Source organism: Aegilops tauschii, chromosome 6, assembly GCF_002575655.3.
Source record: "Aegilops tauschii subsp. strangulata cultivar AL8/78 chromosome 6, Aet v6.0, whole genome shotgun sequence".
Classification (NCBI taxonomy): Eukaryota; Viridiplantae; Streptophyta; class Magnoliopsida; order Poales; family Poaceae; genus Aegilops; species Aegilops tauschii.
The window spans coordinates 20,151,561-20,170,574 of NC_053040.3; positions in this window are offsets into that span (position 1 = coordinate 20,151,561).

Consider the following 19,014-nt stretch of genomic DNA (forward strand, 5'->3'; position numbering starts at 1 on the left):
CAGAGGGGCCATGTCCGGGACTTGGCTCCGCCGGGCTGGTTTTGGGAGGTGCTACCTTCCGGTGGGCGTAGGTTGGTGAGGAGCCAGCCCGTCGTTGACCCGATCCTTGTTTGGTGGCGGTCGCGTGGGCCAGTGACGGTGCCAAGGCTTCCGAACACTGCGGAGGTGGTACGTCACCGTGTCAGCGAGGAGGACCAGCACGTCCGTCGCTACATGGTTGCGTTGGAGGGCAGGTTCGACTATACCTGGCAGGTTCTTCAGGGATCTCACTGGAGCTATGATCCTGTGATGGTTCCGTCCCTTTGGGTGTCCACCGCCCGCGCCGATACCCGTCGGGCGCTACTGTTCTAGCTGTACTAGCGATGCTATATGTATGATAGTATTCGAGGTGTATTAGTGATAATATTTGACGATGTACGGACGCATGGAGATGATGTAGTTTTGCTTATAATTGAATGCATCCTAATTTGAATACTACTTTATTTTGTGTTTTGATTTTGCTTATTGAATGCTCAAAGTGGAAAACTACTCCTACTTTGAATGCTAAAATTGGAGAGCACTATGCAAGGCGTATGCATATGATTAGTTGATAGCTTATAGGGTTTTTGTTTTCGCAGAAATCTAGGAGCCCCCGGCCCCTCCATCATCCCCGCCGTCGTCCCCATCACCGCCCCTCCGACATCGAGGTGAGACTAGCCAAATCCTCTTTTAGAAAGATAATTAAACGATATTTCGGGTTGACTGTAAGTCTGTCGAGTCTACACCATATATGAGAGGACGAAGAATCCCGACTGTTGTCGTGGGGGTAGCTTCTCCTTCGTTACCGTGTGCTAGAGAATTTGGTGTAATGCACTCGAGAACGAAAGGAGGAGCTACCATACCATCACCGATGGTCGCAAATGTCAGAGAGGAATCAGTGAGGGAGAGTTCCACCAGATATATATGAGAGGACGAAGAATCCCGACTATTGTCGTGGGGGTCGCTTCTCCTTTGTTCCCGTGTGCTAGACATTTTGGTGTAATGCACTCGAGAACGAAAGGAGGAGCTACCATCACCAACGGTCGAATGTATACATCACGTGAGCTGAGAGTTTTCAAGAAAAGACTCGACAAACCGATAGTCAACCCGTGATGAATAATAATGATCTAACTTAGGTTTTTTAGTACATATATTTAATTGTAGACGTTTAATATTTGAATTATGAACATAGGAAATGTCGTACTCGGACGACGAAAGTCTCCCGGGGGAGTGCGACTGGTGCCACGACGACCGAGGTCAGTGCGACAGGCCTCACCTGGCGAAGATCGGCGCTTCAGTATTGAGCTGGAGGAGACCTTCGATGTTGAAACGGTACACAACGACGACAAGTGTTATTTTTTCGTAATTAAGCACGACTTCAACTATTTCAACATGTACTTTCTTCTTTTCCAATTCGGCTAGCTTATCCCATGCCATGCAAGACGCTACGTCTTGGAGAGGATTGGTTTTGAAGACCATGAAAATATGGAAACAAAGAAAATTCACCTAAGGACCCATCATGATATAGATTTTGAAGTAAATATGTATAATTCTGAGAGCGTAACCCATTTTGGTTGCAAAAATTGGGAAGCATTTTGCAAGATGTATGGTTTTGATGAGGATATGCTTGTCACCATGGATCTTGGTGATCCTGACATCGAGCAAGACAATATGGACATTTGGGTCCTTGTTGATACGCCTCCAATTCTACCGCTATGTGAGTTTCTCAAACATAGTTATTAGCTAATTTATATTGTTCATTTCAAAATAGTTGACAGCTTATTTTCATTGACAGCTTATTTTGATTGTTCAGACAATGTGCGGAACATGGTAGACAGAACCTACTATACCGATGGCTCTGAGTTAACTTATAAGGAGAAACTTCATATGGTCGGATTTTGTACTGATCTTGAGAATTACAATATCTATTGTAAAACTCCTCCACATTATGGTCAATACGTGCCACTAGTGCACGTGTTGAACTACGGTAACTACTATGGAGATACCCTGGTAAGATTTCTTACTATTACGACATCCGTGCATCTTTTGCATACTTCTAAAACTAGTACATCATTGCTAACTATGAAGTTATTACTATGTTTTTCAACAGATAATCCCAGAGGATTGTGTGCCTCATTTGATGTATCAGAATGGTAGGCTTGATGTTTTGAACATACAACCAGGTCATCCTACGAATCTCAACTGTCCATATCGGATTTCTAAAAAAAGTGGAGATATGCAAATCAAAGAATGGAAAAAATGTATGGACAGTCGCAAGGAGGTTCTTGGAAGCAAAAGAAAGCAAAGCGCAAGAATTGGAGACAGGATTATCTCCCTTCTCCATAATGGAGAGTCAGGGTCTATATTGTTTTATACTATTTTACCTTAAAGAGGGTATTTCGGTCCTACCTAATACTGATGATCATGTGCTAAGAACAATTAAGTAGGGTTGGTTCGATGATGATCGTATGCCGTTGCCACCTGACGCCCTAATCTGTAATGGATCACAATTTCATTTATTACTCCATAGAAAATTCACTATTACCGTCGCTCTAGTGGTTTTGTCTGAATTGTATCGTGGAGCTCCATTCAGAATGAAAAGGAAACCGAGAGCGTGTTTAACTTTGATGCATCCTCGAGCAACATATGTTTACAGTTTGTAGCAAAGCAGCTGAACCTTCAGAATGTACGTCCCCTTCTCTATGTTCACACAACGCGATCAGGTGGGATTTTGGTGGAGAACTCTCTTGGAAACCTCCAGGCTGTGTACCTGACGAACACAACACAGAGAAGTCAAAGAGGGAGCGAGAGACTAAAATGAAGAAGTGGTGGTTAATATTGCTCCTTTAAAATGATGAGTACAATTTGGCATCCGCTACTGACTGGACTAGTATTTAAATTCGGCTGATATTTGTCTGCAGCAACTGGTCTTTAGTTGGCCTTTTTTTTAAAGGATGCAAGGCGAGCTGAATTAAGATTGTTGTGTGAGGGTTGCCAGATGCTCTACAGAGATACAGTAGGTGCATAAAATTTGCTTCTTCTCTTAAATTGTTTTGCTTCATCTGATTCACTTCATTGTGCTGCAGTTGTTGATCTTTGACACACCCTCTTCTGCCAAGAGTCTTGGCCTTTCTCGTGAAACTCAAAATTCCTGACGAGTTCCAAGCCATACATCATGCATGCAGATGCAGTTGTAGCAGTACAGAATACAGACATTCGAAGGCACACAACAAGATCGCAATCACATTGACTGGGCATATGATTTTAGTTAGCCTACTGATTGTCCAGAAATTAAAGGCTGCTAAATGCTCTTGGTGGCTAACCTGACAAACAAAAGAACCAACCTGGCTAACCTGAAACTCTAGGTTCATTTCATTACAGCATAACAGAGACAAAAGGCCACGCGTGGGTAATGTAATGGCGCCGCTTTTTTTTTTAAATTGGAACACTGTGGTTCCATTACTCAAACAGGCGCAGCTAGATCGCTGGCCAACAGCACACTTACATCATCCGGCACTGCCTCCAATCACAGCCGTTGGGGCTCTATACCACAACGTCCATCAGACTGGACTAGACATGGGTAAACGAGACGAAGAAGCGGCGCCATTACATTAGTCTCTCGCTAATCAAGACGTGGCTAATCAAGAAGGGGCGCCATTTATCCGGAAGGTGTTCTCTTCATAGATATCCGCCAGTCCACATTGATCACAGGGTACCATAAAAGAGCTCGTGGTAGATATCCAGCCTGATGGGCTTCACAGTATTCAGCTGGATGGGCTCATTGATACTGGCCCAACCGAGTGATTCTTTGCAGGGGGACTCGGGCTATCAGAGCTGGTTTGGCCGAATCCTTCGCATGGGGCTACACTGGGGGATCCCGCCGTCAGGCGGAGTCAGGCATGGGTGGCCATGGCTATAGCCCTAGGCCTATTAATGTCCTCCCTTGCGATTCCATCATACAAAGTACAGAAAATAACAGGAGTTCGTTGCTCAGCCCCAGGCGTAATCACCTGCTAGTTCCGGCACCATTTGATCTTGCTTTGCGCCAATTCCCGGTGTATCATATTCCTATGGGTCAAATCCAGTGCAATAAAATATTTTTCCTGATCAGTCCTACGGTTCTTGTCCATATCTTCAGCCGCATTCGATGATTTCGTTGTGCCTTTGTGCACACTGGAAAAGCTAGCTACTAGCCTTAGGCAAACCATGGAATATATAGGTACATGGCTCAACCACTTAGTTGTCTTATACTTGAATGTAGTACTGATCATCTCACATTTTTTTTATCTTGTGCAAATCATATCTTCTAGATATAAATACCGAAGGATAATAATTCCATTTATTGGGCTTGGGCTGTACTCTGCCAGAGGCAGAGTATAAATACAACACACGATTTCATCCGCAACAGACTAATGATCCCATGCGTTGTCACTTGTTGTTATCACCATCGCGCTTAATTTAATGGAAAACACTTCCTATCAGCAGTCTGAAGGACGCCAGCGCCAGACTACTCCGAGCCCGTCGAATTCTTTGGAAATGTGACGCTCGAGATTTTTTCTCATTTTGTATTTGTAAAAAGGAAATCGAGAAAAATCACGAGCGTAATCTTCGCGACCCGATTGTCCATAGTTCAACCACATCGTCCGAGGCGAACCAACCTGTGGTTGGATGGTTACAGGGACTGTGGTATCCCCAGTCCATCAGGGTTCAAGTTCTGGTGCTCGCATTTATTCCTGGATTTATTTCAGGATTTCTGGCGATGCACAATCAGTGGGAGGAGACGCTCCCGGCGACGACGAGGTGCCTACGACGACTTTGTAAATTTCAAGATTATATGCCGGCTCAGTCTTTCAGAGGTTCTCATAGGGGTAGGGTGTGCGTGTGTGCGTTCATAGGGGTGAGCGTATGTGCGTGTATATGAGCGCTTGCGTCTGTAGTGTGTTAAAAAAAAGTCCACATCGCCCTCGCTCTGCCTAAACCCTCGCTCGCCTCGCCGCCATTGAACTCGCCACTGCCCCCACCGATCCGCATCGCTACTTCACCAGCTAACTCCGCCCACCTCCCACCGCGACCTCACCGGACACCTTCGATCCGCACACACCTCCACCTCACCGGCTAGATCGATCTGTCCCGCCAGCCTCTACCCCATGTTCCTCCTTCGACCCTCGCCATCGAGCATCACGGCTTCCCCCTAGTCGTCTCCACCGATGCGACCCCCGGCCGGCCGTGCGCCATCCTGGGACTAACAGGTCAAGCACCCCATCTTCATCTACGATTCGTGCTGCATCAGGAACTCAGGATACCCCATCATTTGAATCAGGTGCATTCCAGGTTTCACCGGCCGGGCATAGAAGAGGCATTGGATTGCAGAAATTTTTGTGTATTGGGAGCGCCCCATCTCCAAATTAGTGGTAGTCTGCACTGCGTCGATAGCCCTGATTTGGGGATTTTATTTTATTTTTCTATGGAAATTTCTTTGTAATTCATCCAGCAGATGTTTTTTTATTGTTATTTACGTTCGTTCTCTGCCTAGTATTGTTTTCAATATTCATTAGTCTCAGTAGTCTTCATTGCTTCCATTGAATCTGTCAAATGTTGTGACAATTTCATTTCAATGCTTCCTGCAATAGCTTTCAAATATATGTACCCACTGTTGGCGGTCAATTTGCATTGTGTTCATTTTGCAAATTTTCATGCTTTCTCAGACTAAAATGACACCCTTTGCATTTTCTCCCAGCTTCACACACGCATGCTTCTAAATTGTGGCCAAGTTGCTTCGGTCGTCTCGAAAAAATGCATCCAGTCCCTCTTCTATTAATCGGTTACCCTAGCTTCAGTTATGTGTGGTGGCAACAGAACAGATGCTTCGGTCATCTACGAAAACGCATACATTCCCTTTGCATTTTGTCCCAGCTTCATATACACATGCTTCTAAATTGTGAACAATTTGCTTCGGTCATCTAGAAAAATGCATCTGTTGCCTCACCTCTAAATCGCTTGCACAAGGTTCAGCTTTGTGTGCTGGCAACACCACATATGCTTCCTCATAAACATTATTCAGCTTAGAAATGCCATTTCTCATGTGTCGTATTTTTAGTGTTCATATTTCGTGATTCCTAGTAAACAAATATACATTTTTTGTTCTAAAATGTATTGCTTCCATACAACTACTTCCACCACACTGTGAATCTGACATTTCATTTCCACAAATGCTAACACATCGCATTCCATATGTTCTCTCAGGTGACACTCGTCAATGACTAAAAAAGAGTTGACCATGCTCCAGAACTGATATGCCGCTAGTCAGTTACACAGTATTGTCATAGGTCTTCCCAAGGCGCGGAAAGACCTCATTTGTCAAAAAAAATGGGGTAATTTTCTTAATATTGGCAGATTCTTAGCTCCGAATGGTCTCCTAGAATGGATCATTAACAGGATTTTTGCTTCAGAACTAATCCATGTTTCTTAATTTATGTTGTGATAGCAACATATTTTTTGCTTTTGAACTAATCCATGTTTCATAGGTCTCCTATATGTCCTTCTCATGTACTACTAGAGTGCCGCACTACAACCATGCTACTTAATTTATGTAACAATATGCTTCCATGATTTCCTAAGAAATTAGTGACATTCAAAATTGCCAAGCCATTATTTAATCATTATAAATCAATTTATTATTGTTTCAAGATGCCAAATGGTGATTTGAACACATCTTGTCTTGTGAGTTCGCTGGGCTTATGTATGAGTTTTACTTTTTGCCAGTCCGGTGAAATTTGGTTTATAGATCAAAAATTTATGCACCCAAATCCTATGCAGCTCAAGCTTCAACTACTCGCATCTATGTATGCTTGATCCTTCAATTCCAAATATGTAAATTTTAATGCTGCTCTACCTCAACATCATACATTTTTCTGTGAATAATCTGCTGTGTTGACTCAAATAATCTCACTTCATGCTTCAACTACTCAACCTCTATGTATTTCAATTCTTCATTACTACTAAGTAATCACTTTCAACTTATCTCATGATATGTTTCCCTCCTAATTTTACATGCTTCATTAGTATTTCATAACCATATGTACATTCTGCACACATGGTGGTACCTTTGCTTTCTCACTACAACCAAAATACAAGCATGAAAGGTATTTATCTTCCTTTTTTACTTCCAGAAGATGATTTAACACCGCATGATAATTACCTACAAGCAGGATGCTGATGCCGAAGTCATCAACAAGCCCATGTTGCTCGCTGCCACCCTCGGATATCCCAGATGTTCCTCCTTGGAAACATCTGTCTAGATGACGTTGCCCATGTTCAATTACGCATCAACCCAGCGGGCGTGATTATATGTTCTCACTGACATGTCCCCCCAAGCATGCGCCGTGATATTGTACTGAACCACAATGACATTATGTCCAGATGGAACAACCTAACTATGTAACATGTTTGTGTTGTATACTGAAGGAAAAAATTTATCATCACTAGAAGAAAATATTATTTTCCTATAGAAGCAAATTCTATTGTTCGTTGGAAGCAATGACGATAGAAAACAATATTTGCTTCATTAGAAGCAGCCTCCATTTTGTTTGGAAGCTGTCCCTATTAATGGAAATATATATTGCTCACTTGGAAGCAAACTCTATTTTGTTTGGAAACTAGCCCTATTGATGGAAATAGATATTTGTCACTTGGAAGCAATTTACTGATCCTCCAAAACAAGTTTGAAGCACATAGTTGCTAGTTTGGAAACAGAATACTACAGATGTAGGCAATGTTCCTTCGTCCTTCATAATAAGCAAAAAGTTATTGGTAGGAACCAAAAATGAGTTACACTAGATTAAATCTCGTCACAAACAGTAACAAAATTTACTTCATATGGAAGCAAAAAATGAATAATTTTGGAAATCGTTTAATGCTTAATATAAGGAAGTATACTGCATAGCGCGGAATCTATGTTTATAGATTTATTAGGTTTCCAAATCTGGACAAGCTGAATCAGCGAGCAGTTAATAACAAATCCCATGAAATTAGTTTTAACCAGTATCAATTTTGGAACTGTTGCCAATAAGGATGCACTCAATTAGCGAATGGGAAAAGGAATAGTTATTCTCGCGCGGATCTTAAAACCAGATCGGACGTCCATCTCGCTTCTATCCAACGCCACAAGACTAGTCTGATGTGCTTAGTACCGGTAGTCTGATGCCTAGTGGTGTCCTAATTTAATAGCATACGTTTTGAACCAAGAAGGATGCGAGTTGACAAATCAAGTATATTGAAAATGAGCATGTTGATTAAGACAAATGTTGTCAACAAGATGGAAGCATCATTTATCAAAGATCCCGGCTCAAATAAATGCACTAAAAAACATATTGACAGTGCACAAACAGAACAAAAGGTAACTTCGTTGTGTAAGAGAACAGAAGAACAATCAGATCACATCTTGTCTATACCATCAATAAGAGCACAACAAGATTTACTTCACTTTGTTACTTCTCATCAAGTAGACCAATACCGCCTTAATTTCTTACTACAGCTGAGTAGCTACACGCGGCAGCGAACACCGGCGGCTCCGGGTGGTTGTCAGTGCCTCAGCGGCTCTCGCAGTCGAGGTGTTCCTGGTGCATGGATCCGGTGCATCGAGCATGTTTCCAGCGCCATGATGTGGTGTTTTTGGCTGCCAAGGCAGGAGGTGCTGCGGCAGCGGCAGTCGAATCACGGTGTGGTGCTCGGTGGATTTGGACAAGGGGCGTTGTGTTGATTTGCTGTGTCCTCCGGTGATCTGAGCGTCGTTGCTCAGTTCTGGCAAGTTTGGTTGAGGAACTCCAGACGAAAGTGTTGCTCGACCGGAGGTCGTTGCCGGCAATGGTGGTCTCCTGTCATCATTCCCTTCCTTGGAGGCATTGTCGTAGAGATCATCTAGTACCTTGTGGGGACGTACTCTCTGGGAGAAATCTCTAGCTTTGGACTACAAAAGCGGGTAACGATGTTGTCTACGTCACTTCCTTCTAGGGGGGCCTCTCCTTGGAGAGAACATACATTTGTTTGTGCGACCCACTCTCATCCTAGGGGGAATTGGATGCAGGAATGGAGGCCCCGGATGGCTGACGTCATGCGTCGAGGCGGCAGCCTCGTGAACCATGGCATGCGACAACTCTATGAGGCTGGGTTGTGGCTTGGCATAGCTTGGGTGGCAATTCTGAGCTGCTAGTACGGCAGGGTTGTCAGCTAGGTTGACGCGTCCTAGCGGGGATGGTTGGACAGTGTCGGGGCAGTGACCCCGGATGTGGTGCGACGGATGTGGTCTGTGAGCGCTTGGCTTGAGCAGTTGGGCTGCGGGTAGCTGGGTCGGGCTGCATTGTAGCTTGAGGCAAGTGATAGTATGTCGGAGCAGTGCCCTCGGAAGGTGGTGTCACTTGGGCGCGTTAGGCGCGATGGAGCGGTGGATGTTGGGGCGGCGGCCACGAGAACTTGGCAGTTTTGAGTGCATTGACCTTGGGTCGTATGGGCAGCGAGGTTGCAGTCGAAGTTGGTCGTTGACATGTTGTATCCAGGGCATGGCTTTGCCGATGCTTGTCTCTTCACCGCCGCGGGAAAGGCGCGGATAACGTCACCTCGGCTGGGTAGGAGGAAGAATATCTCTGCCAGGAGCTCGTTAGGGGTCGCGAGCAAGAACATTTCGTGGCCGGTCTCTGACGCAGAGGATATGGAGAAGTGAGTGTTTTCAGTGGCTGATGTTTGTCGATTGTGGCCGCCTAAATAGGCCAACCAAACAAATGGGCGTGAGTATACACGAGTTGGGCCATAAAGAATCATCAAAGTTGAGCAAAAAAATTCAAATAAGTCTAAATGCTCTAAAATTTTCAAATAATTAATTCTTACAAAAAGGACAAGTCATCATGTAAGCAATACTCCCTTCTCCTAAAAGAATAGGAGTCATCTAAAAAGACATTCCCTGCAAAAAAAACACATGACAAAAAGTAGGACATAATAAAAGTTTGGGATGCTAAAGCTAGGGTGTGACGCCCCCGATTCAATCGTACACTAATCATGCACGCAAATGTGTACGATCAAGATCAGGGACTCACGGGAAGATATCACAACACAACTCTAAAAGTAAAATAAGTCATACAAGCATCATAATACAAGCCAGGGGCCTCGAGGGCTCGAATACAAGTGCTCGATCATAGGCGAGACAGCGGAAGCAACAATATCTGAGTACAGACATAAGTTAAGCAAGTTTGCCTTAAGAAGGCTAGCACAAACTGGGATACAGATCGAAAGAGGCACAGGCCTCCTGCCTGGGATCCTCCTAACTACTCCTCGAAGCCGAACTCCATGTAGAATCATCCTCGAGATCTCTAGCTCCTGGACTCCAGCATCTGGTTGCGACAACCAGGTATAGAAAGGGGAAAAGAGGGAGAAAAGCAACCGTGAGTACTCATCCAAAGTACTCGCAAGCAAGGAGCTACACTACATATGCATGGGTATATGTGTAAAGGGCCATATCGGTGGACTGGACTGCAGAATGCCAGAATAAGAGGGGGATAGCTAGTCCTGTCGAAGACTACGCTTCTGGCAGCCTCCATCTTGCAGCATGTAGAAGAGAGTAGATTGGAGTCCTCCAAGTAGCATCGCATAGCATAATCCTACCCGGCGATCCCCTCCTCGTCGCCCTGTTGGAGAGCGATCACCGGGTTGTATCTGGCACTTGGAAGGGTGTATTTTATTAAGTATCCGGTTCTAGTTGTCATAAGGTCAAGGTACAACTCCGGGTCGTCCTTTTACCGAGGGACACGGCTATTCGAATAGATAAACTTCCCTGCAGGGGTACACCAGATAACCCAACACGCTCGATCCCATTTGGCCGGACACACTTTTCTGGGTCATGCCCGGCCTCGGAAGATCAACACGTCGCAGCCCCACCTAGGCTCAACAGAGAGGTCAGCACGCCGGTCTAAATCCTATGCGCGCAGGGGTCTGGGCCCATCGCCCATTGCACACCTGCACGTTGCGAGGGCGGCCGGAAGCAGACCTAGCCTAGCAGGCGTTCCAGTCCAATCCGGCGCGCGCCGCTCCATCGCTGACGTCAAGAAGAGCTTTGGCTGATACCACGACGTCGAGTGCCCATAACTGTTCCCGCGTAGTTGGTTAGTGCGTATAGACCAAATGGCCAGACCCAAATCAAATACCAAGAACTCGTTAAGCGTGTTATTTTTAAGTATCCGCGGACGCCGACCAGGGCCAGGCCCACCTCTCTCCTAGGTGGTCTCAACCTGCCCTGTCGCTCCGCCACAAAGTAATAGTCGGGGGCCGTCAGGAACCCAGGCCCACCTCTACCGGGATGGAGCCACCTGTCCTTTCAGCCCCCTCATCAGAATCACTTGCGGGTACTCAACGAGCCGACCCGTCTTTAGTCACCACATGTGTCATGTATATAAAGTATATAATATATACCCGTGATCACCTCCCAAAGTGATCACGGCCCAGTAGTATAGCATGGCAGACGGACAAGAGTGTAGGGCCACTGATGGAACACTAGCATCCTATACTATGTTGGGGATCGTAGCAGAATTTTAAAATTTCCTACGCATCACCAAGATCCATCTATGGAGTATACTAGCAACGAGGGGAAAGGAGTCGTACTCGCCGTGATCCAAATCACCGATGACCGAGTGCCGAACGGACGGCACCTCCGCGTTCAACACACGTACGGAGCAGCGACGTCTCCTCCTTCTTGATCCAGCAAGGGGGAAGGAGAGGTTGATGGAGATCCAGCAGCACGACGGCGTGGTGGTGGATGTAGCGGGATCTCGGCAGGGCTTCGCCAAGCTTCTACGAGAGGGAGAGGTGTTGCAGGGGAGGAGGGAGGCGCCAAAGGCTGTCGTAGTGCTGCCCTCCCTCCCCCCCTTTATATAGGCCCCCTGGGAGGGGGGGCGGGGCGCCGGCCAAGAACCCATCTGTGGGGGGGGCGGCCAAGGGGGGGAAACTTCCCCGCCAAGTCAAGTGGGGCGCCCCCCCACCCTAGGGTTTGCAACCCTAGGCGCAGGGGGGAGGCCCATGGGGGGCGCCCCAGCCCACTAAGGGCTGGTTCCCTTCCCACTTCAGCCCATGGGGCCCTCCGGGATAGGTGGCCCCACCCGGTGGACCCCCGGGACCCTTCCGGTGGTCCCGGTACAATACCGATAACCCCCGAAACTTTCCCGGTGGCCGAAACTGGACTTCCTATATATAATTCTTCACCTCCGGACCATTCCGGAACTCCTCATGACGTCCGGGATCTCATCCGGGACTCCGAACAACTTTCGGGTTTCCGCATACTCATATCTCTATAACCCTAGAGTCACCGAACCTTATGTGTGTAGACCCTATGCGTTCGGGAGACATGCAGACATGCCCGAGACGCCTCTCCGGTCAATAACCAACAGCGGGATCTGGATACCCATGTTGGCTCCCACATGTTCCACGATGATCTCATCGGATGAACCACGATGTCGAGGATTCAATCAATCCCGTATACAATTCCCTTTGTCAATCGGTATGTTACTTGCCCGAGATTCGATCGTCGGTATCCCAATACCTTGTTCAATCTCGATACCGGCAAGTCTCTTTACTCGTACCGCAATGCATGATCCCGTGACTAACTCCTTAGTCACATTGAGCTCATTATGATGATGCATTACCGAGTGGGCCCAGAGATACCTCTCCGTCATACAGAGTGACAAATCCCAGTCTCGATCCGTGCCAACTCAACAGACACTTTCGGAGATACCCGTAGTGTACCTTTATAGTCACCCAGTTACGTTGTGACGTTTGGCACACCCAAAGTACTCCTACGGTATCCGGCAGTTGCACGATCTCATGGTCTAAGGAGAAGATACTTGACATTGGAAAAGCTCTAGCAAACGAACTACACGATCTTTGAGCTATGCTTAGGATTGGGTCTTGTCCATCACATCATTCTCCTAATGATGTGATCCCGTTATCAATGACATCCAATGTCCATAGTCAGGAAACCATGACTATATGTTGATCAATGAGCTAGTCAACTAGAGGCTTACTAGGGACACGTTGTAGTCTATGTATTCACACATGCATTACGATTTCCGGATAACACAATTATAGCATGAACAATAGACAATTACCATGAACAAAGAAACATAATAATAACCATTTATTATTGCCTCTAGGGCATATTTCCAACAGTCTCCCACTTGCACTAGAGTTAATAATCTAGTTACATTGTGATGAATCGAACACCCATTGCGTCCTGGTGTTGATCATGTTTTGCTCTAGGGATCTCTGGGCCGTATGTACTTTACAAATATCTATGTCTCCATTTTGAACACTTTCATGAATGGAGTTGAAGCGACGCTTGATATGCCTGGTCTTCCTGTGAAACCTGGGCTCCTTCGCAAGGGCAATAGCTCCAATGTTGTCACAGAAGAGAGTCATCGGGCCCGACGCATTGGGAATCACCCCTAGGTCGGTAATGAACTCCTTCATCCAGACTGCTTCCTGTGCTGCCTCCGAGGCTGCCATGTACTCTGCTTCGCATGTAGATCCCGCCACGACGCTTTGCTTGCAACTGCACCAGCTTACTGCTCCTCCATTCAAAATATACACGTATCCGGTTTGTGACTTCGAGTCATCCAGACCTGTGTCGAAGCTAGCGTCGACGTAACCCTTTACGAGGAGCTCTTCGTCACCTCCATAAACAAGAAACATATCCTTAGTCCTCTTCAGGTACTTCAGGATATTCTTGACCGCTGTCCAGTGTTCCATGCCGGGATTACTTTGGTACCTTCCTACCAAACTTACGACAAGGTTTACATCAGGTCTGGTACACAGCATGGCATACATAATAGACCCTATGGCCGAGGCATAGGGGATGACACTCATCTTTTCTCTATCTTCTGCCGTGGTCGGGCATTGAGCCGTGCTCAATTGCACACCTTGCAATACAGGCAAGAACCCCTTCTTGGACTGATCCATATTGAACTTCTTCAATATCTTGTCAAGGTACGTACTCTGTGAAAGACCAATGAGGCGTCTTGATCTATCTCTATAGATCTTGATGCCTAATATATAAGCAGCTTCTCCAAGGTCCTTCATTGAAAAACACTTATTCAAATAGGCCTTTATACTTTCCAAGAATTCTCTATCATTTACCATGAATAGTATGTCATCCACATACAATAAGAGAAATGCTACACAGCTCCCACTCACTTTCTTGTAAACACAGGCTTCTCCATAAGTCTGTGTAAACCCAAACACTTTGATCATCTCATCAAAGCGAATGTTCCAACTCCGAGATGCTTGCACCAGCCCATAGATTGAGCGCTGGAGCTTGCATACTTTGTTAGCATTCTTAGGATCGACAAAACCTTCCGGCTGCATCATATACAATTCTTCCTTAAGGAAGCCGTTAAGGAATGCCGTTTTGACGTCCATCTGCCATATCTCATAATCATAGTATGCGGCAATTGCTAACATGATTCGGACGGACTTCAGCTTCGCTACGGGTGAGAAAGTCTCATCGTAGTCAACCCCTTGAACTTGTTGATAACCCTTAGCGACAAGTCAAGCCTTATAGATGGTCACATTACCATCCGCGTCTGTCTTCTTCTTAAAGATCCATTTATTTTCTATGGCTCGCCGATCATCGGGCAAGTCAGTCAAAGTCGATACTTCGTTTTCATACATGGATCCTATCTCGGATTTCATGGCTTCTAGCCATTTGTCGGAATCCAGGCCCGCCATCGCTTCTTCATAGTTCGAAGGTTCACCGTTGTCTAACAACATGATTTCCAGGACAGGTTGCTGTACCACTCTGGTGCGGAACGTGTCCTTGTGGACCTACGAAGTTCAGTAGTAACTTGATCCGAAGCTTCATGATCATCAGCATTAACTTCCTCCCCAGTCGGTGTAGGCACCACAGGAACATCTTCCCGCGCTGCGCTAAGTTCCGGTTCGAAGGGGTGACTATCACCTCATCAAGTTCCACTTTCCTCCCACTTAATTCTTTCGAGAGAAACTCTTTCTCCAGAAAGGACCCGTTCTTGGCAACAAAGATCTTGCCTTCGGATCTAAGGTAGAAGGTATACCCAATAGTTTCCTTAGGGTATCCTATGAAGATGCATTTCTCCGACTTGGGTTCGAGCTTTTCAGGTTGAAGTTTCTTGACATAGGCATCGCATCCCCAAACTTTTCGAAACGACAGCTTAGGTTTCTTCCCAAACCATAATTCATACGGTGTCGTCTCAACGGATTTCGACGGAGCCCTATTTAAAGTGAATGCGGCAGTCTCTAAAGCATAGCCCCAAAATGAGAGCGGTAAATCGGTAAGAGACATCATAGATCGCACCATATCCAATAGAGTGAGATTACGACGTTCGGACACACCGTTTCGCTGAGGTGTTCCAGGCGGCGTGAGTTGTGAAATGATTCCACATTTCCTTAAGTGCGCACCAAATTCGTGACTTAAATATTCTCCACCACGATCTGATCGTAAGAATTTTATTTTCCTGTCACGTTGATTCTCAACCTCACTCTGAAATTCCTTGAACCTTTCAAAGGTTTCAGACTTGTGTTTCATTAGGTAGACATACCCATATCTACTTAAGTCATCAGTGAGAGTGAGAACATAACGATATCCTCCGCGAGCCTCAACACTCATTGGACCGCACACATCGGTATGTATAATTTCCAATAAGTTGGTTGCTCGCTCCATTGTTTCAGAGAACGGAGTCTTGGTCATCTTACCCATGAGGCATGGTTCGCACGTGTCAAATGATTCGTAATCAAGAGACTCCAAAAGTCCATCTGCATGGAGCTTCTTCATGCGCTTGACACCAATGTGACCAAGGCGGCAGTGCCACAAGTATGTGGGACTATCGTTATCAACTTTACATCTTTTGGTATTCACACTATGAATATGTGTAACATCACGTTCGAGATTCATCAAGAATAAACCATTCACCAGCGGGGCATGACCATAAAACATATCTCTCAAATAAATAGAACAACCATTATTCTCGGACTTAAATGAGTAGCCATCTCAAATTAAACGAGATCCAGATACAATGTTCATGCTTAAAGCTGGCACTAAATAACAATTATTGAGGTTTAAAACTAATCCCGTAGGTAGATGCAGAGGTAGCGTGCCGACGGCGATCACATCGACCTTGGAACCATTCTCGACGCGCATCGTCACCTCGTCCTTTGCCAGTCTCCGTTTATTCCGCAGTTCCTGTTTTGAGTTACAAATATGAGCAACCGCACCGGTATCAAATACCCAGGAGCTACTACGAGTACTGGTAAGGTACACATCAATTACATGTATATCACATATACCTTTGGTGTTGCCGGCCTTCTTGTCCGCTAAGTATTTGGGGCAGTTCCGCTTCCAGTGACCACTTCCCTTGCAATAAAAGCACTCAGTCTCAGGCTTGGGTCCATTCCTTGGCTTCTTTCTAGTAACTGGCTTACTGGGCGCGGCAACTCCCTTGCCGTCCTTCTTGAAGTTCTTCTTACCCTTGCCTTCTTGAACTTAGTGGTTTTATTCACCATCAACACTTGATGTTCTTTTCTGATCTCCACCTCCGCTGATTTCAGCATCGAATATACCTCAGGAATGGTCTTTTCCATCCCCTGCATATTGAAGTTCATCACAAAGCTCTTGTAGCTTGGTGGAAGCGACTGAAGGATTCTGTCAATGACCGCGTCATCCGGGAGATTAACTCCCAGCTGAGACAAGCGGTTGTGTAACCCAGACATTCTGAGTATGTGCTCACTAACAGAACTATTTTCCTCCATTTTACAGCTGAAGAACTTGTCGGAGACTTCATATCTCTCGACCCGGGCATGAGCTTGGAAAACCATTTTCAGCTCTTCGAACATCTCATATGCTCCATGTTTCTCAAAACGCTTTTGGAGACCCGGTTCTAAGCTGTAAAGCATGCCGCACTGAACGAGGGAGTAATCATCAGCACGTGATTGCCAAGCGTTCATAACGTCTTGGTACTCTGGGATTGGTGCTTCACCTAGCGGTGCTTCTAGGGCATAATCTTTCTTGGCAGCTATGAGGATGATCCTCAGGTTCCGGACCCAGTCCGTATAGTTGCTGCCATCATCTTTCAGCTTGGTTTTCTCTAGGAACGCGTTGAAGTTGAGGACAACGTGGGCCATTTGATCTACAAGACATATTGTAAAGATTTTAGACTATGTTCATGATAATTAAGTTCATCTAATCAAATTACTCAATGAACTCCCACTCAGATAGACATCCCTCTAGTCATCTAAGTGAAACATGATCCGAGTTAACTAGGCCGTGTCCGATCATCACGTGAGACGGACTAGTCAAGATCGGTGAACATCTCCATGTTGATCGTATCTTCTATATGACTCATGCTCGACCTTTCGGTCCTCCGTGTTCCGTGGCCATGTCCGTACATGCTAGGCTCGTCAAGTCAACCTAAGTGTATTGCGTGTGTTCCGAGGCCATGTCTGTACATGCTAGGCTCGTCAACACCCGTTGTATGCGAACGTTAGAATCTATCACACCCGATCATCACGTGGTGCTTCGAAACAACGAACCTTCGCAACGGTGCACAGTTAGGGGGAACACTTTCTTGAAATTATTATAAGGGATCATCTTACTTACTACCGTCGTTCTAAGCAAATAAGATGCAAAACATGATAAACATCACATGCAATCAAATAGTGACATGATATGGCCAATATCATTTTGCTCCTTTGATCTCCATCTTCGGGGCACCATGATCATCTTCGTCACCGGCATGACACCATGATCTCCATCATCATGATCTCCATCATTGTGTCTTCATGAAGTTGTCACGCCAACGATTACTTCTACTTCTATGGCAAACGCGTTTAGCAATAAAGTAAAGTAATTTACATGGCGTTATTCAATGACACGCAGGTCATACAAAAAATAAAGACAACTCCTATGGCTCCTGCCGGTTGTCATACTCATCGACATGCAAGTCGTGATTCCTATTACAAGAATATGATCAATCTCATACATCACATATATCATTCATCACATCTTCTGGCCATATCACATCACATAGCACATGCTGCAAAAACAAGTTAGACGTCCTCTAATTATTGTTGCAAGTTTTTACGTGGCTTGTATAGGTTTCTAGCAAGAACGTTTCTTACCTACGTAGAACCACAACGTGATATGCCAATTTCTATTTACCCTTCATAAGGACCCTTTTCATCGAATCCGTTCCGACTAAAGTGGGAGAGACAGACACCCGCTAGCCACCTTATGCAACTAGTGCATGTCAGTCGGTGGAACCTGTCTCACGTAAGCGTACGTGTAAGGTCGGTCCGGGCCGCTTCATCCCACAATACCGCCGAAACAAGATAAGACTAGTGGCGGCAAGAAGAATTGGCAAAATCTACGCCCACAACTGCTTTGTGTTCTACTGGTGCATAGTAACTACGCATAGGCCAGGCTCATGATGCCACTGTTGGGGATCATAGCAGAATTTTAAAATTTCCTACGCATCACCAAGATCCATCTATGGAGTATACTAGCAACGAGGGGAAAGGAGTCATACTCGCCGTGATCCAAATCACCGATGACCGAGTGCCGAACGGACGGCACCTCCGCGTTCAACACATGTACGGAGCAGCGACGTCTCCTCCTTCTTGATCCAGCAAGGGGGAAGGAGAGGTTGATGGAGATCCAGCAGCACGACGGCGTGGTGGTGGATGTAGCGGGATCTCGGCAGGGCTTCGCCAAGCTTCTGCAAGAGGCAGAGGTGTTGCAGGGGAGGAGGGAGGCGCCAAAGGCTGTCGTAGTGCTGCCCTCCCTCCCCCCCCTTTATATAGGCCCCCTGGGAGGGGGGCGCCGGCCAAGAACCCATCTATGGGGGGGGCGGCCAAGGGGGGGAAACTTCCCCCCAAGTCAAGTGGGGCGCCCCCCCACCCTAGGGTTTCCAACCCTAGGCGCAGGGGGGAGGC